Source organism: Microcebus murinus, chromosome 12, assembly GCF_040939455.1.
Source record: "Microcebus murinus isolate Inina chromosome 12, M.murinus_Inina_mat1.0, whole genome shotgun sequence".
In the NCBI taxonomy this organism is placed as follows: Eukaryota; Metazoa; Chordata; class Mammalia; order Primates; family Cheirogaleidae; genus Microcebus; species Microcebus murinus.
In genome coordinates, this window is record NC_134115.1 from 8,311,195 (window position 1) to 8,335,997 (window position 24,803).

The 24,803-nt window shown below is 44.5% G+C and overlaps 3 pseudogenes; 2 read left to right on the forward strand and 1 right to left on the reverse strand.

Annotated features, from left to right (window-relative positions):
* Nucleotides 1-14,827: 14,827 nt before the first annotated feature.
* Nucleotides 14,828-24,762, forward strand: LOC142874356 (putative aminopeptidase NPEPL1; annotated as a pseudogene).
* On the reverse strand, nucleotides 16,135-20,539 carry LOC105881321 (DNA (cytosine-5)-methyltransferase 1 pseudogene; annotated as a pseudogene).
* On the forward strand, nucleotides 20,989-22,566 carry LOC105881322 (chromatin modification-related protein MEAF6 pseudogene; annotated as a pseudogene).
* Nucleotides 24,763-24,803: the final 41 nt, after the last annotated feature.

Genomic DNA, 24,803 nt, shown 5'->3' on the forward strand with positions numbered 1-24,803 from the left:
TTTCAGTACTTGATATTGGTCTGTTCAGGAATTCCATTTCTTCCTGGTTGAGCGTAAGGAGGCTGTGTATTTCTAAGAAATTGTCCATTTCCTCCACATTTTCCAGTTTGTGTGCATAGAGGTTTTTGTAGTATTCATAAATTATATCTTGTCTCTCTGTGGCATCAGTTTTAATTTATCCTTTATTGTTCCTGATGGAGCTTATTAGAGATTTTTCTTTTCTGCTTTTTGTTAATCTAGCCAATGGTGTGTCAATTTTGTTTATTTTTTCAAACAACCAACTTTTTGTTTTATTAATCTTCCATATAGTTTCCCTGTTGTCAATGTCATTTTGTTCTGATTTGATCTTAATGATTTCACTTCTTCTGCTGGGTTTGGGGTTGGTCTGTTCTTCTTTTTCCTGCTCTTTGAGAGGATTCATTATGTTGCCTATTTGTGATCTTTTCGGCTATTGGATATAGGCATTTATGGAACTAAACTTGCCTCTCAGGACTGCTTTAGCTGTGTCCCACAGGTTTTGGTAACTTGTGTCTACTTTGTCATTTAGTTCAAAGAGTCTTTTGTTTTCCATCTTTATTTCCTCATTTATAAAATGATCATTCAGCAGAAGGTCATTTAGTTTCCATGACACTGTGTAGAAATGAGAACTCCTGTTAGGATTGATTTCTACCTTTATTCCATTGTGGTCTGAATAGATACATGGTATAATTTCTATTTTTTGAAATTGTTTGAGACATGTTTTGTGTCCTAGGATATGGTCAATCTCAGAGAATCACCCATGAGCTGATGAGAAGAACATATATTCAGTGGTTTGGGGGTAGAATGTCCTGTAAATGTGAGTCAGGCCCATTAGTTGTACAGTTCTGTTTAATTCCATTATTTCTTTGCTAATTTTCTGTTTGGAGGATCTGTCCTGGCTGTCAGTGGGGTGTTAAAATCTCTGACTATTATGGTGTTGTTGTTTATCTGTTTGTTTACATCAAGTAGAGTTTGCTTTATCAATCTGGGTCGACCAAGGTTGGGTGCATATATATTTAGAATTGTTATGTCTTCTTGTTGAACTGTACCCTTCACCATTACATAGTGACCTTCTTTGTCTTTTATTACTTTTGTTGATTTAAAAACTAATTTATCTGTAATCGGCACTGCCACACTAGCTTTCTTTTGGCTTCCATTTGCTTGTAATATTGTTCTCCATCCCTTTACCTTTAGTTTAACTGTGTCATTGCAGGTTAGATGTGTTTCATGAATGCAGCAGATACTTGGCTTCTGTTTTTTATCCATTCGGCCAGCCTATTCTCTTCAGTGATGAGTTCAAGCCATTCACATTTCTTGATATAAGTGATAAGTGGGGCATATTTCTTTTCATTATGTTGGGTTGAACTTTGTTGCTTTGTTTTCACCGTTGAGCCATTGTGGTATCAGGTTTTTGATCTTTAGCTTTGAATAGATTCACATTTGTGAGTGTTTATTGTGTTTATCCATGGGTAACACTGTGTTGAGTACTTCTTGAAGGGCTGGTGTTGTCTTGGTGAATTCCCTCAGCCTTTGCTTATCTGAGAATGTCTTGATTTCTTCTTCATACACAAAACTTAGTTTTGCAGGGAATAAGATTCTAGGCTGTGAATTGTTCTGTTTCAGAAGAGTAAGAATGGAGCCCCAATCTCTACTTGCTTGTAAAGTTTCAGTAGAGAAGTCTGGTGTTATTCGGATTGGCTTTCCTTTGTATGTTACTTGCTTCTTTCATCTTACAGCTCATAGAAGGGCCTCTTTAGTTGATATTTTGGTCAGTCTGATGACTGCATGTTGTGATGTCTTCTTGTTTGCATTGAATTTTGCAGGGGTCCTCTGAGCTTCTTGAACTTGTATATCAAGATTTTGAGCAAGGCCTGGGAAATTTTCCTCTATTTTATCTTCAAATAGCTTTTCCAACCCTTGAGTGTTTTCTTCTTCCCTTTCTGGTAACCCTATGACCCTCACATTAGGTTTCTTCACGTAATCCCACATCTCTTGTAGACTTTACTCTTTTCTCTTATTTCTCTGCTCAATCTCTGTGACTGATTTATTTAATTGGAAGGTATTATCTTCAACCTCTGAGATTCTTTCTTCTGTTTGATCTACCCTGTTCTTGAAGCTAACCACTGTGTTTTGTGGTTCCCTGGATTGATTCTTCATTTCAAGGAGTTTGGTTAAACTTTTTTTTCATTGTATCAGTTTCTTTGGTGAATTTTTGTTCCATGTCCTGGAATCTTTTTGAATTTTCTTTGTGTTGGTCATCCAGTTGTTCTTGCAAGTCATTGAATTTTCTTTTGATCCACATTGGAAATTTCTCTTCTGTTATTTTGGTTGCCTGATTTTTGTTGGTGTCCATTTCTTAGTGGCTGTTGCTCCTCTTTGGGGGTGTGGTTTCCATGTGGTTCTTCATATTTCCAGAGTTCCTTCACTGATTTCTTCCCATCTGGATCAGTTGTTGTTTCTTTCCTTTAGGTTTTTGTTTGGGTATTGACATGCCTTGTTTAGTCTCTGAGCCGGTAGGTGGTGTTTGTGGGTGAGATTCCACCATACCCTGTATGATGAGTCAATAGGTGCCATGAAAAGAGTGTCCAGAATGTCCTCCCTGTCAATAGGTGGTGCTTGCTTGGAGGAGCAGGCTACACTGTTGCTTTTGGGTCTTGTGTCCAGTTCTTATTCTTCTGGAGAGGCTCTCTAGTGCCTCTGGTGGTCGGTGGGACCCTGGGACTTTCAGGTGTGTCCTTTTCGCCCCCTCAGTGAGGGCTGGTCTGGGAGTGAGTCTGGGTGGAGCTGGGTTGGGTAGGCCTGCCCTCAGGCATCACCAATGCTGTTAGCAGGTGTCAAAGTTCTGTTCTCTGCTTCTGGGAAAAGCTGTCAGGGAGGGGCTGGAATGGCCCCGCTTAGTCAGAAAGTCTGTGTGTGGGTGTGTGCCTGTGTGAGACCTGCAGTCTTGAGCAGGCCTCACTCCTTTCCACCCTCCCCAATTCCATAGCTACTCCTGGGCTTCTGCTGGCAAGCCAGATGTCACACCACTGGCCTCCCCTGGCTGTGATGCTCGCTGGGATGTTCCCTGCACAGGAACGCCATCTGGGCTGGACGCATGGCCCCCCTGTGGGAGGAGGGTTGGCCTCAAGGATGCTGATCTGCCTCTGAAGGCACATATATCTCAGTGGGCTGTTCATGTATATCCCTTCTGTGCCCCGGGCAATGGGACATCTGGGTGCACGGGTTCTGGTCCACAGGTCTGACCTCTGGGCCCCAGAGTTCAATCCCTAACTCCATCAGGGAGAGGAGAGTCAGTCCCAATTCAGCCACAGGGAGCCCAAGCTGGGTTGATGTCTCTCAGCCTCAGAGTCTACTCCATTCTCCTGGGATTACCTGCCCAGCAGCACCAGGGAGGGCTGGCGGGTAGGGAGCTCACCATCTGAGTTCCCCTCAGTCAGCTGCAGGGCCCCAGGAGAAGGTCCAGTTCCCTAGAGGTGCCTCTGGCTCTTGGCTATATTATCCCTCTCTGCAGCCGCGGATAGGGACAGGGGAGGGGAGAGTGAGGCGATATGGTGCCTGCTGCGTGGCTTGGGTCTGTGCACAGGGAGGTGCCCCAAGGGAGTTAGGAGCCTTGTGCCACATCCGCTAAAGGCTTACTGCTCGCTGGCAGTGGCCATCTCTGGGCTGGTGTCCACAGGTCTCTCCAACTGCCAGGGAGCCCACCAGCAGTTTGAGATGCAAGGGAGGGGAAAGTTAACTGCTCCACCTACCCTTGCCACTGGTCTCCAGGCTACTCGGGAGGTCTCTGCTTCCAGTTCACCTCCCCAACCTCCTCCCATGGATTTTCTCATGGTTTCAAGTACCCCTCCTTCTGACCCTCCTCTGATGTATGCTCATCTGTTTGCTTCTTTCTTCTGATTTCTCCTAGAATATGTCTTTTCTGCAGAGACACTCTGTCTGGCAGTGTTTCTCGTCCGCCATCTTGATTAATCTCCCAGATAACATAAACTTCAAAACAGCTAAAGTAAAGAAAGACAAAGATGGTCACTATATAATGGTGGAGGGAAACATCCTGCAAGAAGACTTCACAATTCTTAATATATATATGTACCTAACACAGGAGCACCCAGATACATAAAGCAAATCCTACTTGATTTACATAACATGATAAACAATAATGCCATAGGAGCTGGGAATTTCAAGACCCCACTGACCGAACAGGACAGATCCTCTAAACAGAAAATAAGCAAAGAAACAATGGACTTAAACAGAGCTCTAGAGCAAATGGGTCTAACAAACACCTACAGAACATTCTACCCAATTAAAGCCAAATATACATTCTTCTCATCAGCTCATGGAACTTTCTCTAAAATTGATCACATCCTGAGCCACAAGTCAGATCTCAACAAATTTTTTAAAAAATAGAAATTAGGCCGGGTGTGGTGGCTTATGCCTGTAATCCTAGCACTCTGGGAGGCCGAGGCAGGCGGATTGCTCAAGGTCAGGAGTTCAAAACCAGCCTGAGCAAGAGCAAGACCCCATCTCTACTATAAATAGAAAGAAATTAATTGGCCAACTAATATATATAGAGAAAAAAATAGCCGGGCATGGTGGTGCATGCCTGTAGTTCCAGCTACTTGGGAGGCTGAGGCAGCAGGATTGCTTGAGCCCAGGAGTTTGAGGTTGCTGTGAGCTATGCTGATGCCATGGTACTCACTCTAGCCTGGGCAACAAAGTGAGACTCTGTCTCAAAAAAAAAAAAAAATAGAAATTATACCATGTATCTTCTCAGACCACAGTGGTATAAAATTAGAGATCAATTCCAACAGAAACCCTCACCACTTCATAAAGTCATGGAAATTAAACAATCTATTGTTGAATGACTATTGGATCAAAGAAGAGATCCAGATGGAAACCAAAAGATTCTTCAAACTAAATGATAACAGGGACACAAATTATCAAAATCTATGGGATACATCAAAAACATTCCTGAAAGGAATACTAATAGCATTAAATGCTTACATCCCAAAGTCAGATATCGCAAATCAACAAACTAATAAACCATTTCAAGGCAATGGAAAAGGAAGAGCAAATCAATCCTAAACCTAGCAGAATAAAAAAAAATAGCTAAGATCAGAGTAGAACTAAAAGATATCAAGAACAAAAGAACTATACAGAAGAGTAATAAAACCCAAAGTTGGCTTTTCAAAAAACTAAACAAAATTGACAGCTATCTAGCTAGATTGACGTGAACTAGAAAGGAAAGGACTCTAATAAACTCAACTAGAAATGAAAAAGGAGAAGTCACTACAGACATCAGGGAAATACAAAACATAAACAGATCAATATAAAGCACAGAAATTAAAGCAGCTATTAAAAATCTTCCCACAAAAAACAAAGTCCCAGACCAGATGGGTTCACACCTGAATTTTACCAAACTTACAAAGAAGAACTCATACCTATACTGCAGAAATTATTCTAAAACATTGAGAAGGCTGATATCCTCCCCAACGGATTCTACGAAGCCAATTATTACCTTAATACCAAAGTCAGGAAGGGACACAGCAAAAAAAAAAAAAAAAAAGAAAAATACAGACCAATATCTCTCATGAATATAGATGCAAAATTCCTCAAAAAAGTCTTAGCAAACCAAATCCAACAGCACATCAAAAAAATAATTCATCCCGACCAGGTGGGCTTTATCTCAGAAATGCAAGGCTGGTTCAACATATGCAAATTTATAAATGCAATTCACCACATAAATAAAAGGAAGAACAAAGACCATATGCTTTTCTTTATAGATCCAGAAAAAGCATTTGACAAAATCCAGCACACTTTCATGATAAAAACTCTTAACAAAATAGGCATAGATGGGACATACCTTAAAATTATTAAAGCCATACATGATAAACCCACAGCCAATATCATACTTATTGGAGAAAAATTGAAAGTTTTCCTGCTTAGACTGGAACCAGACAAGGTTGCCTACTATCATCACCTCTATTCAACATAGTGTTGAAAGTCCTTGGCAGAGCAATATGATAAAAGTGGAGAATTAAGGGTGCCTAAATGGGGTAGAAGTGGTCAAACTCTCACTCTTTGCTGATGATATGACACTATTTCTAGAAAATCCCAAGGATTCAACCAAGAGACTCCTGGAATTGATAAATGAATTCAGTGAAGTCTCAGCATACAAAACTAATGCACACTAATCAGTGGCATTCATATATGCCAATAACAATCAAGCTGAAAACCAAATCAAAGATGCAACACCTTTCACAATGGCATCAATGAAAATTAAATAGTTAGGAATATATTTAATGAAGGGGGTGAGAAACCTATATAGGGAGAACTATGAAATACTGAGAAAAGAAATTGTGGAAGATATAAACAGATGGAAACCACTACCATGCTCATGGATTGGCAGAATCAATATTGTTAAAATGTCCATACTACCTAAAGTGATCTACAGAATTAATGCAATCCCTATCAAAATACCATCGTCATTCTTTACAGATCTAGAAAAAATAATTCTACACTTCATCTGGAACCAAAGAAGACCTTGTATAGCCAAAGCAATCTTAAGCAAAAAGAACAAATTGGGAGGCATCAGTCTATCAGATCTCAAGCTTTACTATAAGGACATAGTAATTAAAACATCATAGTCCTGGGACAAGAACAGAAACATAGACCTTTGAAACAGGACTGAGAACCCAGATATAAAATCATCCTCATATTGTCATCTAATCTTCAACAAAGCAGACAAAAATATACATTGGGGAGAATAATCTCTTTTTAATAAATGGTGCTGGGAAAACTGGATAACCACATGCAGAAGATTGAAACTGGATCCCACCTCTCACCTCTCACAAAAATCAACTCACAGTTAATAACAGAATTGAACTTAAGGCATGAAACCTTACGAATTCTAGAAAAAAAATGTTGGGAAAACTCTTACAGACATCAGCCTAGGCAAAGAATTTATGAAGAAGATCCCCAAAGCAATCACAGCAGCAACAAAAATAAATAAATAGGACCTGCTCAAGTTAAAAAACTTCTGCACAGCCAAGAAAACTATCATTAGAGCGAATAGACAACATGTAGAATGAGAGAAATTATTTGCATTGTACACATTGGATAAAGGGCTGATAAATGGAATCCATGTAGAACTTAAGAAAATTAACAAGAAAAAAGTCAAATGGCGCCATCAAAAAATGGGCAAAGGATATGAACCGAAACTTTTCAAAAGAAGACAGGATAATGACCAGCAAAAAAAGTGCTCAACATCTCTAATCAGTAGGAAATTGCAAATAAAAAACCACAATGAGATATCACCTAACTCCAGTAAGAATGGCCTTTGCCAAAATGTCCCAAAACAATAAATGCTGGCATGGATGTGGAGAGGTAGGAACACTCTTACTCTGCTGGTGGGACTTCAAATTAGTACAACCCCTGCGGAAAGTAATTTGGAGCTATCTCAAAGAGCTAAAAATAGAAATATCATTTGATCCAGCAGTACCACTACCAGGCATCTACCCAGAAGAAAAAAAGACATTCTATGATAAAGACATCTGCACTTGAATGTTTATGGCAGCACAATTAACAATTGCAAAGATGTGGAAACAACCCAAGTGCCCATCAATACATGAGTGGATTAATAAACTGTGGTATATGTATACCATGGAGTACTATTCAGCTCTAAGAAACAATGGTGATATAGCATATCTTGTATTCTCCTGGATAGAGCTGGAACCCATTCTACATACAAAAAAACAATGTTGAACTAGCTCCTCTTATATTATCCTGGATAGAGCCTGAGCCCATCCTTCAAAGTGAGGTATCACAAGAATGGAAAAACAAGCACCAAAAGTACTCACCACGAAATTGGTACTAACTGATCAACACTAAGGTGTTCACATGGTAGTAATATTCACTGGGTGCCAGTCAGGTAGGAGGGGCAGGTAGGGGTGGGTAAACGCACAACTAGTGGACACAGAGTGCACTGTATGTGGGGAAGGGCATGCTGTTAGCCCTGGCTTGGGTGATGCTAAGACATTATATGTAACCAAAATGTTTTTACCCGCATAATATTCTGAAATAAAAAATAATAATAATAATTAAAAAGTGAGGTAGATATTTACTGATAACTTTAAAATATATTGTTTTGAAAAAGGCAAAATACAGAATAGCATGTATACTGTGCTCTGTGAGGAAAGAGTTAGTACAGTTGATTTGTTTCACCGAGTTCCTTCTTATCTTTGGGAAAGCTTGGAGCCACAGTGATGAGAATTAACGTCCAGGAACAGTCACATGGTCTGTGATTGGGTGTTATTCTATAAGGCCACAGCAGTGGGTCGTGAATGCTCTGGGCTGTCACCAATGTTTAAAGCCAACATGAAAGTTCCTTATGTGCACCTGGTGCCTGTTTGGGTCTGCACCCTGGTTGGTGAGGTAGCTGTGTGACCAGCGCCCACTAAGAACTCTGGGCTCTGAGATTTATGCTGACTTCCCTAGGTGGAGATGCCTCCCACATGTCTCTGCAGTTGGCACCTGGGAAGAAAAGTGTTTCTGTGTAATTATTGCAGAGAGAGAGGGCATGGAAGCCTGTGCATGATCCCTCCAGTCTCTGGCTGTGCTTACTTTTGTCCCACAGGTCCTGCACAGTGTCCTTTGCAGTGATGTATCTCAGCTGTAAGTATAACTTTCTGATTTATGTGGGTCATTCCAGTGAGTTAGTGAGTAAATCATGATCATGGAAACCCCAAACATGCTCCATATGTACATGTATATGCATATAAATTTATAGAATTATTTCTGGAACGATATTCAAAACATTATTAGTGTTTTCCCCACCGCCAAGTGAGGGAGCCACACTGATATTCATGAATATAGAAGGTTCACAAAGAATAATGTTTCAATGTACCATAAAAGAGAATCCAATAGGATTTGAACTAATGGGTTAAGGTTGCCACATTGTATGAATGAGCCCAACGATGTTCTTAGTTTAGTGGAATTAGATAACTTATTATTCAAAAAAGTATGTGCTGCGGTCCAAGCCCCAGCTTTGGTGTCTGTGTGGCTGAGCTAGCTTTGCTCTGGGCTTCTATGCCTTTGTGAGTTCTCTATGGGTGAGCCCCAGGATCTCAGATGAGGCACACGTACAAGGATCTATTGTACAAGGATGAATACACACTTACCTTGCTGCTGGGAGAGGTGTCACGGCCAAATTGTGTGTAGTGCATGTCATTGTGTGTTAGAGGCTCAGCTCTGCTGCCAGGTGTGACAGCTCCGTCCTCCTCTGTGAGGCTGCCTCTTGCTGAATCTTGGCTGCAGGACAGTCACCAGGGTCTTCTGTTCTCCCACATCCCCCAATCCCAGCCCTCCCAGGGCACTCTCTTTGTGTGTCTGAAGCACACCTGCAGAAAAAATTCCATCTCAAGCTCCTTTGCTAACACCCAGGCCACCCACTTGACAGGTGCGTCTTACTCCCCAGTATTTACTAAACCACCTCTCATTTCTCATTTAAATTGTTCTAAAATGAGTGGCTATAAACTACAAATAACTTTCCAAGCTTCTCCGTGTCTGTACTTAGAGTTCAGTTATTTTCCATTTCTATTCACTCTAGTTATGAACTCCCCTTTCTTCTGCAAGAGTACTTTGCACATACATTAATGTCATATCTAATACCTGTATGACTAAAAGACTTACCATTAATATTATCTTTACTAAAAGGCTTCTTATTGTTTATTTCAGAATGTGAGCTCCTAGGAGTGAGTGGTTTGTCTTGAGTGTGATGAACAGCATGTTCACTATGAGTATTTTTCTAATGTGTTTTAAAGACATAGATGTGGAAAAGCACCAATAATTAATATTATTACAGTTCATGGGAAACATTATGCATCTCACGCATGACCTAGAAGTGGCTATGAGCATGAGAAGAGGACAGGGTAAGGACTGGGACAGAGCCTTCAGAGTCGGATACACACAACATAGGTGGAACTGAAAAAAAATCTGATTTGTGGTTAAATTCATCAGGCAGAGACACCAAGAGAGTTGGTATGAATGAAGAAATGGGTTTCCCGTAGAGATGAGCTGGGTAAGTAGGCACTGGGGTCAGGAAGAGCTGACTGGGGCAGTAGAAGGAGTCACATTATGGTGATGCTTCTCCTGAGACTCAAAGCAGTTTGGAGAGTGCTCAAAAGATCTAGAAGTGAACAAAGAGTGATTTATAAATGTTTAGAATCCTCCAAGATGGTATGATCTCAGGTCATGACAAGTTCCAAGCAGGTCCATGGTGTGGGTGTTGAAGTGGAACAACAATGAAGGCCATTTGCACATGAAGAATTGCAAGTCTCTTGGGCTCAGGTGTCATCCACAGGGATTTTGAAGATGCAGGAACAGAGAAGATGATGACGGACATGAGAAAATGACCAGGGTGTTGTGGGTAACAGTTGCCAAGAAGGGTAGAGGTTGCCATAATCAGCTGATATTTGTCATTTATGATATTAGCATTTTGTTTACTTGTTTATTTTTATGAAGATCAAGAATGGATGGAAATTTACTAAAAATGTTTTCTGATGCTATAGCAAATAAACTATGGGGACAACGAATTCTACAAGGGCATTGAAAGTGGTGGTCTAGATTTCAGTGGGGTTGAGGACGTATGGTCAACTTTTTCATTTTAGTATTTTTTGCATGACAGGCATCAGGCAGTACATTTTATGTGCATTATCTTATTTAATCTTCACAATGAGTATCTTCCTTTTACAATAGAAGAAACTGAAGTTCAGGGGCATTAAATGGCTCATTAAAGGTTTATAACCAGTACATGGCAGAGTCTGTGATAGAAATCCAGGCTGTCAACTCTAAGCCACAATCTCAGATGCTCAGATGTAATTCTCCCTGGATCATGCAATGATGATGTCAACACAGTCCTCTTTGAAAATGTATTGAGGGTCCAGAGGGCACAGAAGGAAAGAGCTGGAAGGAAGGCAGGACCACAGTGAGAGGATGAGTTAGGAGAACTGGAAGGACTTAGACTGCAAGAAAAGAAAGACTTACCTGAGAAGCCTGTGGTTTGGGACTTGGCAGGGGTGCCCAAAGATGGCAGAGAAGAGAAACCTGAGGGCAGATTATGGGTCTTAAGGTTCTGAGTGGACCCCTGCAGTGACGTGGCTGTAGTCTCAGCCCTGACCGTGCCCTTGCTTCCTGGGTGCCTATCACAAGCTTTGTTCAGGTTACCCTGAGCAAAGAAAGAAAATCTTAAAATTTTTTTCATGAAAATTTAAACATTTTGTGCATCAAAAGACACTATTAATGGAGTGTTTCTCTTTCCTTCCTAGATGTGCCTTGAGATAATGACTCTAGCCCTGAACACTGCACACACACTCTGTTGCCTTTTTGTTTGTTATTTAGGAGTGCGACTCCTAACAGAATCCTTTTCCAGTGCTTACCACATAAGGATCCAAAATCAGAATCTGGAAGGAAGACGTGGAAGTATCCATAGGATATTCTGGTGGTTTTAGAAATGGGATCTGATTTTTTCAAGTTTTGCTTATTTTCTTTCAAATAGTTTCTGCCATAAAGTTTTATTCTCTAAAGTTTTCCCCACAATATCTTCTCTGATATGAATAATGAATTATAGGTTAATAGATATATAATTAATATAGATCAGAAGGTACATATGGCTTCTGAAAATATAAATTTACAATAGAATCTGCTTTTTTGTTGTGATTGTTTTGGGGATAATATACTTTTGCTAATTTCTCCCCATTCTCTTTTACATTTATTTACAAAGCTTAAGGTTGAAATACCACTTCTGTAAAGTTGTTATAACTCACAATAGAAAGATTAGTTGCCTTTGAAAAATAAAATATCAGATTTCAAACAAAATTTTCTTTTCTCTCTCTCTTTCTTTCTTTTTTTTCATAGCAGAGAAAGCGTTTATTCACACGGCAGCCAAGCGAGGAGACAAGAGAACGGTCTCAAATCCACCTCCCCAAAGATGAGGTTTAAGGATATTTATGGGATAAAGAAGGGTCTGAGGCATGGGGAAAGGTAATTGGAGATGAGAAAAAGTGAGATACAATCAGTCATTTGTGCAAGCAAAGTGGAACTCATGGCTCTTCACAGGACTCATGTTCAAAAAAAACAAATGATGCTAACCTGCTCTGAGGGAGGAGCTCTCAGCCCTCTGACTTCAAAAGGTTAATCGTGGGAAATTTGTGCAGGCCCAGCTGATGGGTCAGTAGTCTCAGCTTGTTTGAACTGGACAACTAGCTGACTCTAAGTTCCTAAAAAACAACTCAGGCAACTCTCACCATTGTAACCCATAGTCAGAGATGTTATCTACAGGGAAGCTAATGGGAATCCAGTAATACATTGCTAAGCTGCATGGCATTTGGATGGTTAGCTATTGTTAAGGGTAGCTAAAAGCAGGTGAGACAGGTTAAAGTTTGATGGGCCTGGTCAGATTTGCCCTGGGCTTCAGCAGCAACTGCAGCACCTTTTACCCCAACCCTCTTTTCCCTCCTATCACAAACAGGATTTTGTGCACAGGTTTTGGCATCACTAGTAGTAAGGGCTGCCTTTTAATAGTAATCCTAGAGTATGTTATAGAAGTTTCTCTGGTATTGATTGTTCATGCACATTTCACATGGATAATATATGGCAAGATTAAATTTTACCCCATAGTCTTTAATAGAGGCATTTATGGGATGCCTTTTTCAATTTCTTCTATAGTTATTGGCCTTTACAAGTTTTTGATAATATGATAATTTGTGTTTTCCTTAAGAATGGCCAATTTTATCCAGTTTAAAAAATTTGTTAGCAAATGGTTGTACATAGAATTTCCTTATAATATTTGATCTCCATATATAATGAAAGCCCCTTTATCATTACAAATGTTATGTCTTGTGTTTCTTTTCTCTTAATGCTTTCATTTTTTCTGTGGAAACTTTCATTACTTTAAATTTGCTTCTGATTACAGCTTTGACTAATGGTATATAGTTTAATATATACTGTTTTCGTTATTTTCTAGGTTTTCAGTAAAATGTAGCCATGATTTCCTCATTGTTTTAAAAGTTACTTAGGGTATTTTAAAATTGTGAAATATATGTATGTGTTTAAAATGCAGTTAATTTCTATCTTTACTATAATGTGGTCAGGAAATAAGGAATATAATTTCTGTTTCTTGAGAATTTATTGAGTTTTTTTCTTATGATACGTGTAAGAGTGTGCCCCAAGCACTGAGAAAGGTGAGTCCTCTGTAGGGTATTCAGTTCTGTATATTTATTTATTGACTTTATTACATATATTATACAGATCTCCTATTTTTGACTGCTTCCACTATAGTGTGATTATGAGAATTAAAGTTTTGCATTACTGTTGTGTGTCATTTTTCTCATTGTTTCTAACATGTTTTATTGTTACCTTATTTGGTTCTTAAAAGTTTATGATATCTTCATAATGGATTTTACTTTTCATCAATTAAAAATATTTAATCTTGTCAAAAAATATTTTTTGTATTTTGAAACAGTTTTATTATGGAGAATGCAAAACATACTTAACATTTTAAAGACAGAACACAGCATTTTATGTCAATGGTAGGCTGCCTCTGATTTTGCTCTCAGAACCCCTTCCCCCTCCTTCGTGCTCCTCTGTTTAGGCACAGGGGTCCTAAACAGAGGGCCAGTTCACTGTCCCTCAGACCGTTGGAGGGCCGTTGGAGAGTGCAGCGCACATTCCACACGTGCACACTGTGGGCCCCGGACGAGTTGGCTGCTAAGCAGGACAACCAGCAGCAGCAAAAACACGTTGCCGGCCAGATAAATGTCCTTGGCGGGCCGCATTGGGCCTGCGGGCCATAGTTTGAGAACCCCTGGTAGGGTTATGCTGGTAGAGAAATTTGAGAAGCAAACTCTAGATATGTCACTTTACATATCTCTTGATCACTTTACATATCTCTTGATCACTCTACACATTCTTGTAGGTTCTCTTTTTAAAGTACATAGTCTTGAATTAACAAAGAGGAAAGATAGCTTAATGAATGTAACAGTATGGTGAATATTTTAAGGGAACCAATAGTTAACACTGACTTTATTTCTAACTAGAACTAAAGTCATGCTGGGTAAACAGTCAGGCAGTGAGCAGTTCTTTTCTTTCTGTTCAGACTTCTTATGGATTATGGTAAGATGCTTAAAGGAACAAATGTGAAAAAGATTCCCTGAAATCTTGTACTTTGGCTGTCCCAAGTACAAGGAACTCTGAAATAAAATCCTATTAATAGATCAACTGACCATTCATTTTGGTTAGTATGACTCTTTCATCAGTTTCCAGAGCAATCTCAGAAAAACAAGTGAATTTTAAAAGGCCATAATAAATTAACATATAGTAGTATCCAGAGAGACCAAAACAGAATATGAATAGATTTAAAATTACTTCTTACAATAAGCCTTAAATATTCTGACATTAATAACAAACTAACCAGAAGTCCATAAACAAATGCAGTTTATGAGTAAGTTTAAAGCATTCTGAATGAATACAGTTAAGTTTCTTATCATTGAGGTAATAGGGCAATAGCTCTTCATAGTAACAAAATGTAGAAGGGTACTTAGGGAAAGAGGAAGGTGGAGAGAAAAAAGCATAAAATTAAATTTATGCAAGCAGAATTTGGATTTTTCGAGCATCACAAACATCAATGGAAAATGTCTGAAAGAAATACCAATAGCAGCAGTTCATAGAACAACTTATCCATTAAACTCCAGCTAAAAACTCTGTTGCATCAATTCCAGAAGCAACCTGCTTCAAGAATGGAAGATCTGTTTCCTATATGGAGATATTCCAAAGTATCCAGTCTCCTAGAACCTCTCTGTCTGCTGAAGTTACTACATCCAAATAACAATATTTTATATTTAAAACAAAAACCTCAAATGACCTACAATGCTTTACATTCTTTAAGATGAAAAAAACCGTGTTCAAGTCTCACTTAATTTGCCAGGTTAATTAAATATAACATCCAAGGAGGTCTTTATTCATTGCACCTATGCATCTACCACTCAACATATACAAAATTTATTTTGTGAGCTAAATTCTTCTAGATACGGAGTGAAAGAACCCAAATGTTACTTTTAATACTTTTCTGACATTTGTATATCCCTTAATATTAATTTTTTTTCCTGATTTCAAATAGAAAACATAATGATTCCTCTGCAAGATGTTCTTTCATGATTTTTATTTTTTTTAAGATCCTTATTCCTTCTGGTCCTGTCCTCATTAGAGATGGAGAACAGTATGATATAGTACTTCTTACTTTGAGTCCCTCAATAAAAGCCTCAATTAATAACTTAAGGCTTAGTAAACTATATCAGAAGCTTTCTCCTCTCCATGGTTAAATGATCTTAATTTCCAGAACATTTCTCAGAGGTTTTATTTTCCAATCTACATTTTATTCTTTTTTTATTTCTGCTCTATCTCCTCTCAAGTCCTCATGTGATTCTAACACAAAATCCTAGCCGGGATTGAATCTGTAAGAGGGGTACTTTTCCTCACCTCTTAAAACTTGGCCTCTATTTAGTGATCACCAATAAAGGAAAACAATAGGTTTACTATCCATCATAACAAGTAAACAAAAGTAAACAACTTGCAGCCAGTTTATTCCCTACTTTTAGGTTTACCCTTCATGAGAAGCATTTCCTGTACTGACTTTGACTTCTTTTTTTACTTTTTTTTTTTTTGGTTTGTAGGAGAGATTTATTTGAAGAAATATTACAACATATAAAAGCTACAGAAGGTCTTAATCTCCACTCATATGGTGGTAACATTTGATATAATGCACAATAAAAAACTTTTAAGGAATCTTCATTTTCTGAGGGTTCCCATGTATACATGTTAAATTTGAAGAAAAAAAACACACACACACAAAACAAAACCTTTTAAAATCCTGAACATACAAGGTACGGCACAATTTGATCACTAACTCATCAGTTGATAAGCAAACCTCACAGGGCAGCTTTGTGTCAGCCAAGGCCGCAAGCACCATGCACAACACATTTGAACTGACAGATTTCAACGTCTTAAAAATACAACATCAGCACATGGATTCCTGGTGGCGGAGAACAGGGTGATGGGAGGGCAAAGCTAGTCCTTGGCAGCCTTCTCCTCCTTTATTTTAGCTGAGGCACTCTCGCGCACCTTGGCCAACGTACGGAGCCTGATCTCCAAGCCGGTGGCTTTGGCCGGGGGAGGCGGCACGGCGTTGCCCACCTGCCGGTGCTTGTCCAAGACGTTGCCGAGCAGCCGGTAGGTGTCAGGGAAGCCCTGGGAGTGGACGCATTCCTGCACTCTCACCAGGGTGCAGCACGCGGCCCTGCTTGCCCATGGGCTCTGGGTTGGTGACAGTTGTGCTGAAAAGGCCGTCCCACTCGAGCCTTCCCTAGAGGCCAGCCCAGTGGTCGTGCCTGTTCCCCGTGTGGGGCAGGCACCAGGGACAGAGGGTGTTGAACTGCCTCGCTGCGGGCTGGCAGGCTTTGCCGGCTGCCACGCAGGAGCAGGCCCGCGGAGGGCCCCAGCCGTGGCGGCCGTTCTTGCGGCCGTGGTGCCGTCTGGGAGCCCCGGGCCAGGGGGATGTGCCACATGCGGGCGACCACCAACGCGCTCGTGTCTTTGCAGATGTCCCTGAGGATGGGCTGGTGCCGCGGGCCCCACGGCTGCCTCTGGAACCAGGTCTGGGGCTCCCCGTTGCACAGGATCTCCGGCGCCGAAGCCCACCGTTCCAGACCTCGGGCCGGTCGGACGTGGTGTCGCGCACTGTGATGGTTCGGTACCGCCCCGAGCTCAACCTGGTGATGTTGCCGACGAACTTCTTGTCGTCCACCACGACACTCAGCTGGCAGGCCCAGGGTGCAAACACGTGCAAAGTCTCTGGCAACAGCGGGAGCCTCTCCCCAGGGTGTGGCCAGCCTGACCGCTCGCCCCGGATCTAGGCCACGCTGCACCGGCCGGCCTGCAGCACGCCCAAGGTGCGCTGGTATGCCCACGAGGACCACCGAGCACTTGAAGGAGACGAAGTTCCTGGCGTTCTCCAGGAGGAAGTGCGGGGCAGCAGTAGTCACAGTAGCTGAGGAAGGAGACCACCAGGGAGTTTTGGACCTTGGAGTAGGTTCGCGAGTTGAAATGGTTAATGCCGCTGAAGCCCTAGCAGGGCGGCCCGCCGCACAGAATCTCCATGTCGCCTTCTGGGGCAGCCTCTGGCCCCGGCTGGACCTGCGAGTGTCCTCGGGCCTGGAGAACTTGCTGAGCCTGATCCTGATGCCGGCCGATTGGGCTTGCCATTGCTCTTCTTGGGGGGGAAGATCTCCTTTATTCCGCCAGTCCGGCAGGTCTCAGGGGCGTCCAGGTTGCTCCCTTTGTTGCAGTCCGAGCACTTCCGGTAGTGCTCAGGTTCAAGCCTTAGTCCCCAGACTCCTTCCAGGGCGATTCGCAGGGCCAGACAGCCCGATGCTGAGCGTGAAGGCCTCAGGCGGCAGGTACACGCCGTTGCCTGCCTCGTACTGGAAGCCGTTCTTGGTGGCCAGGTAGCAGAGGACCCGGCCGTCCAGGTCATCGAGCTGCTCTAAGACCCCGGGATTTCTTTCTTCCTCATCTCAGCCAGGCGCGCGCAGCTTGCGCAGAACCGTACTTGTCGGCCGCCGTCAGCCGGGTTTTCGGAGGTGACTCAAATCTCGCGTAGTCTTGATCCTACCGCGATGGGTAGGATCGGTCTTCCGCCTCCCGACCCCCATCCCCCGCTCGCAAGGACTCGGGACCCACGCCCCTCCAAGGCGCGGTTTTCCGAGGGAGCTTCGTAAGTGACCTTCACTTTGCTGTGGATGTACGAAAGCCGCACGTCCTCACATTCGTCCGCCACGAATACCTCCCCTCTGGAGATATCTCCGAGGGCCCGACGTGGCCCAGGGACGGCACCTGCCCCGGCGCAGATGGGACGTGGAACGTGTGGCCGCTGCTGCCTTCCTCCCGCAGCCGGCCCTCGCCGGCGACAGCGGTTTGGAGGGATGGTCTGGAATAACGGACACGCAGCCCTGCTTCCGGGTCTCCGCACGGCGCAGACGCAGTTCTCGTAGTAGCTCTTCTTCCCGTCAGTCGTGACGGCTCCTCCAACCCAGGAGACCCGAGTTTTGTTTTGTTTCTCTTTCTTCCCCTTGTGCATTTTTTGGGTGCCGGCATCTCTGGGATATTACCGTCAGCTTCCTGGTCGTCATCTGCCTGCCTCATGGCCATTTGGGAGCCACCTCTCCGGGCACGCCTGCCTGCTCAGCCGCTGCCCCCGAACTTGGCCAAGCCCTTGCGGCCCCGCGTTCCACACCCGGCTGTGGACAGACCTCGCGGACGCCACGCCGCCGGCGTGTGAAGGCGTTCTCCTTGTCTTCTCTGCCATCCTTTTCGATTTGCTCTGCGAAGAAAGTGTCAAAGATCTGGTAGACCAGCTTGGAGGTGGTGGTGGCCTTCGTGGGTCCTTTGTCCTTCTCCCCGGCAGAGGGCCTGATGGTCTGACGCCCCTCGGCTCGCGCCTGTCTCAGCGTGGCCCCAGCCAGCTTCATCAGGGCCTCGCGCAGCGGCTCGGGGAGATGGGCTGCTCGCCACTGTCCCCGGCCTCACCCTAACTCTCCACTTGCTCCACCACAAATCGCGCGTGTCGCAGGAGGGAATCCTCTGAGAAGCGCTTCAGGTTGAGTCCGGAAGGAGGAACAGTGGTCTCGATCTTGTAGATCAGGTCCTCGTAGGTAGAGTCAGGATTGCTCTGCAGGAACTCGACCAGGGTCTCTCTCGTGTAGATCTTCTCCTGCATCAGCCTGAAGATCGGCGCCAACTCGGGGCTGGGGTCCGTCAGAATATACTGGGCAAACGAGGTGCTGAAGCCGATGAGAGCCTTTTCACTTCCATCAAAGCCAGTGATCCCACCACTCATTGATGGGATTAAAACTAAAATTTTTTTTTAATTTAATTTTTAAAAATATTTATTTATTTTTTTATTTGAAGGATATACAGAAGTAAAAGTCTATTTATTCTTCCGAGAAAGAAAGAGGGAGAAACACAGAGAGAGGTTGAAGGAGGGAGTGGCCATGGCACACAGAGGAAGGAAGGAAGTGCCAGGCAGCTGAGGGAAAGTTGCTTGCAGTTTTAAAGGGTACAAATGGCTTTTTATCCTTCTGCTTCAACAGATTGATAGCATACAGAAGTGGTGGCGAAGCTGTTGCAGGTGCTCTTTGTTTTCTCTCTTTTCTCTGTGAGATGTCGGTTTATGTGAGTCCTTGGAATCTGGTTTTTGACAGGAACTGAGTCAGAGAGTTGGAGTGGGGAGTTCACACTCCTACTGTCCATGCAGGGCTCTTCAAGGCTCTGTAAGATCTTGGTTAGGTAAAGACTTAAAGGAAGGTTTCAGATGAGGGCCAGGTGGTTGAATGGAAGGATTATAAATGCCCTGGACTTCAACTGATGTTGTGAGAAGACTTTCAACCACATTTTGATGATCAGAAATCCTGTCCTCAAACACGGTTCTATTTTCTGCTCTCAACAGTACCACATTTTGCTTCTACATTTGTCATGGATTGCTGAGAAGCAGTCATTACCTTTGTTAATCTTGGCTGTGAAAGATTCTTGGTATCAACATCAAAGTCTTTAGGAGGTGATGTAGACCACAAATCATAAATATACAGTTTGTTGGAAATCCTGAAAACGGAGTCTTCAGTAATCTCATCCACTGATCACTATTTTGAGAAGGATTTTCCAGTATGTTTTCTTCTTTATGTTCTGAAACTTGTTGGGTAATACTATTAAAACCACTACCAAGAGTGTCATCTTCTACAGTCTGTCCCAAGACTTATAAGAAGACATATTAAAACTTTGCTGCAGAAGACTGATTATACGTGATGATTGAGAATCTGTTGCAAGCATGGGAGCATTTCTTTTCAACTTATCAACTGCATTTATGTTTGCTCCAGCCTTTATTAAAAAGTCCACCATTTCCTCTCCTTTTCGACTTATAGCAAGTAAAAGTGGTGTGACATGATTCTTGTTTTGGGGATTGATAAATGCACTGTTTGAGAGAAGTTTATCTGCTAATGGTAAATTCTTGTGATAAACAGCATAGTTAAGAGCAGTGTTACCATAAACATCCTTAAGATTTACATTGGCCTGACCATCCAGCAGTACGGTTACACATTCCTCTTCCTGGCATTGGATGGCCTTCATCAGAGCTGTCCTCCTTTTGCTGTCAAATAAGTTAAGTTGGCACTTTCTGTTTACTAGGAGTCTTACCACTTCTGCCTGGCCAGTGGCACAGGCCAAATGTAAAGCAGTCCTGCTCTTCCAATCTCTGTCATTCATGCATTATGGATTTAAGACAGGATGTTCTCAAGTTTCGATACCTCACCCAAGCAGACAGCCAGGTGGATTTCCTTAGCTCTTTCGGAAGGATGTGGTAGCAGGTCTTCGTGTAGGCCTTCTCAGGAATCTCATCCCTGGTGCCCACCACAGCCTTCCACATGCTGCCAATGGAGGGCGACTCACCTCGCCCTCCTTCTTCCTGAAGGTAAGGAACTTTTTCCTGGTGCCCGTTGGGGGCTTCCAGACACCTCACCTTCTCCACTCCCCCACCACCCACTTGCCCCGGTTCTCGCTACCCCCAGCCCAATCCAAGCCAGAGAACCCAGTCTGGCTACAAGCTTCAGGAAAGCCAGTCTCTGACACAAAGCAGAGCTGAGCCAAACCAAGCAGAGCCGACCTGAGCCCTTAGGCACAAGTGCATGGGAGCATCTCAGATTTATTATTATTATTATTGTTGTTGTTGTTATCAATTCTTTATGTAAGTAACAAGTTGGTTATGTTCACTCCATTGGACGTGGGGTTTTTTGGTTTGTTTGTTGTTGTTGTTGTTTTTTGGTACTGTAGAGTTTTATTCACAGTAATAAAAAAGCTGGTGTCAAAGTTCCTTAAATGATAAGAGACAAACCTTCCATGAAACCAAAAGCCCCCTGCATCAAGGATCAGTATCAAGTGACAGCCTCCACTCCAGCCTCACTAGGTGCCCTGCACCCACGACAGACCGATCCCTTGGACAGAGCCCTCACTCCAAAGAGGTTGGAATGCTAGGCTGGGAGGATTGACACCCCAAGGCTAGGCCAGCTTTCTGCCCTTCTTTGGTGCAGAGAAGGGCAGTAGCAGCTGAAGAGCTTCAAAGCATCCAAAGCAGAGCCCGGGACTGCGTGGATGCCGGGGTCTGTCCTGAAGCAGTGTACCTTCTCTCTCCCTCTGCCTCGACACTTCCCTGTCTCTCAGGCCCCAGGCTGCTCCCACCTCCTCCAGGAAGCCCTTCCTGACCCCTGGCAGGCTGAACCTTGCCGCTCTTCTGTCCTGTGGCGCCTGCCATCTGGTCTGAATCGTTGGGCACTTCCGCACCTGCCCTTCCACCTGGCTAGACGGGGGCCCCCAAGGGTTGTCCAGGTGGGGGTCTTTGCCTCTGCCCTCCAGCCGGAGGGCGGCTTAACGAAGGCAGGGCCAGTGTGCAGTTTGTTTCTTCCAATCTGCACCTGGGGGCTTTGCAGAAAAGATGGCACAGGGGGAATAAAAAGATCTTGAGTAAAAAAACAAATAAACAAACAAACCCAGCTTCATGCTGCTGCCCGCCTCAGCCCACAAGGCGGTGCCGCAGATGCCCGACACCTGGCTGGGCCGGCGGAGCTGGTGAAGCGGGCGTAGGAGCTGGCGAACACTGGCAAACTTGGAAAGACAGATCTATGCTTTTGAAGGAAACTACTTGGAAGACACTCAGATGTATGGCAATATTATTCGTGGCTGGGATCGATATCTGACCAACCAAAAAAACTCCAATAGCAAAAATGATAGAAGGAAGCAGGAGTTTAAGGAAGCTGAGTGGCTCTTCAGTAAATCTTCGGTTACATCAGCACCTGCAGGAAGTGCATTAGCAGGAGTTCAGGACCCGCGCATTGAAAAGAGAGAGCCAGGAAGTGGGACAGGAAGCGATGCTTCTCCAGACTTCAACAATCAGGAAAACGAGCCCAGCCAGGAGGATCCTGAGGATCTGGACGGATCTGTGCGGGGAGTGAGACCTCAGAAGGCTGCTGCCTCTACATCCTCAGGGAGTCGTCACAGCGGCCGTAACATACAAAAGAATAAAAACTGGCACAGGGTGGATATGAAGTTAAACAAAAAACCACAAGCGGACTATTAGAAGATGCATCAGTGCGGAAGCTTCCAGGCGGTAGAGCCCTGCTTTCCTTCTCCGACCTCACAAAGATAAATGTCCCTCACCTGAATGGGTGGCCAGCGCCCTCTGCTCTCCCAGATGCAGTGCTTGTGACTCTTGAGTAGTTTGTTCTAAATGTGGTGCAAGTCATTTCTCTAAGACATTGGATCATTTACTTTGTCATTTTTAGTAACAGACTTGCAGGAAGACCAAGACATGGTTATAATCCCAGCAAATTGCTAACTGTGCATTCCCTTCTTAGAATGAATGTCTCCCCCCAAACTGGCTGGCACCGGCTTCATTTGTGATACCCATCAAGAAATGTTATTTGGTTTTATTTTATGCTGAAAGTAGAACACAAGTCACATTTCAGATGGAGGCTGTAAATATCTGGCATTTTCTTATTTGGTTTTGTGCTCTATTATTTTTCCATTGTTGTTTTTACCATCGTATTTTCTTCTGGGCCTTTTTTGTAATGCCTTTGTACAGCTAGTACCTTCCTGCTGGCATATCTGATTATCTTTTTCATGCAGTTGCCAATAGTCTTAACTGAAAATAATCAGGTTTATTATAAGTAAAATGGGAAACTTGGCTCTTTGGTTTTTCACAAGGGGAGGTAAAGAGAGTTTATTTAGAAATTACCTATCTTTAATCATTCTGAGTTGGAAGCAAGGAACAAGAAAAATGAAAGAACATAAGTTTCAATCAATCCTTTCTAAATATTTTTATTCTTTTGTGTAAATAAAATTAGGCTTTGACTTCTTCTTTACTTTTAAGCCTGTGATTGTTTTTCACTTAAAAAAATAAAAAAAGAGGCCTGCTCTGCGGGGCGCCAGTGCCCTCCTGCCCTGCCTGGCCGGTGCCCCTCGCACCCTTGGCGGGCCCTGCACTTCTCGCCCGCCCTGAGGGCAGGCGGGGCCCCCAGGCAGGCAGGCAGCCAGGCAGGGGCGGGGCAGTGCCGATAGGGCATGTGGGACTGCAGTTCCTGGTGATCGCAGAGCCCGCCCCTGCTCCTGCTGCTCAGGCGGCTGCACCACCAGCTCCCCGTGCCCTGGAGCCAGGTCCACAGGAAGCTGCAGCCTGGTCACCGAGGAACTCTGGCAGCCGCCCTGAGCACGCTCAACCCCAACCCCACAGACAGCTGTCCCCTCCACCTAAACTGCGCCACATGGCTGCCCTGCCCTCCAGAGTGAGCCGGCACAACAGCCGGGCAGCCGCCCACTGCATCACTGGCACATCACTGGCTTGTGCGCACCTGCCTGCCCCCGGAGTCCAGCGGTGCATTTTCACGCTCTGCGAGCAGGCCGATGTCTTTGCCTCCGCCTGGGCCCTGGCCTGGGCCTCCCGCTGTCCACCCACAGCTCAGGTGGCTCGCGCAGCAGGGAGAACACCGTCAGGGTGGAGTTCTTCCTGGTATGACAAGACAATGGGCTGGTGGAAGTGCCCACGTCGCAATGCTTAGCGAACGCCACAGAAGGTGTGCGGCTGGCGGCCCGCATCGTGGATACGCCCTGCAGTGGGATGAACACAGGCACCTTCCTCGAGGAGATTAACAAAGTTGGAAAAGAGCTGGGGATTGTTCCGACCATCATCTGGGACGAGGAGCTGAATGGGAGAGGATTTGGAGGACTCTGTGGAGTTGGCAAAACTGCTCTCCGCCCCCAGCTCTGGCTGTCCTCAGCCACACCCCAGGCGGAGCCACGCAGACCATCGCCTGGGTGGGCAAAGACGTCCTCTACGACACTGGGGGCCTCAGCATCAAAGGGAAGACCACCGTGCCCAGGATGAAGCGGGGCTGCGAGGGCGCTGCGGCCGTCTTGGGGGCCTTTAGAGCTGCCAGCAAGCAGGGTTTCAGAGACAGCCTCCATGCTTGGCCGAGAACGCAGTGGGACCCAGCGCTAGAGACCCGATGACATCCACCTGCTGTGTACGCAGGAAAGATGGTGGAAAGTAACAACACGGACACCGAGGGCAGGCTGGTGCCAGCAGGCGGCGTGCCCTCCGCCTGCAAGGACCTGGGGGCCGACATCATCCTGGATATGGCCACGCTCACCCGGGCTCAAGAAATTGCCGCAGGGAAGTACCGCACCACGGTGCTCACCAACAGCGCTGAGTGGGAGGCTGCCTGCGTGAAGGCCCGCAGGAAGTGCGGGGACCTGGTGCACCCGCCGGGCTACTGCCCCGAGCCGCGCTTAAGCAGCTCACCTCGGCCTGACATGAAGAAGTCGGTGGCGGACGGAGACAATAGCCCCAGCTCCTGTGCTTGCCTCTTGATCGTCTCACACCTTGGCTTCGACTGGCCTGGGGTCTGGGTCCACTTGGACATCGCCACACCAGTGCTCGCCGGCCAGCAAGCCACAGGCTTCGGTGTGGCCCTCCTGCTTGAGCTCTTTGGCTGTGCATCCGAGGACCATCTGCTGAACCTGGTGTCCCCACTGGGCTGTGAAGGGGATGTACAGGAGAGGCACATGGGGAGGGACTCGAAGAGACACAAGCTCATGTGACAGCCTGGCTGACCTCAGCTCTGCCCCTGTGACACAGGGCT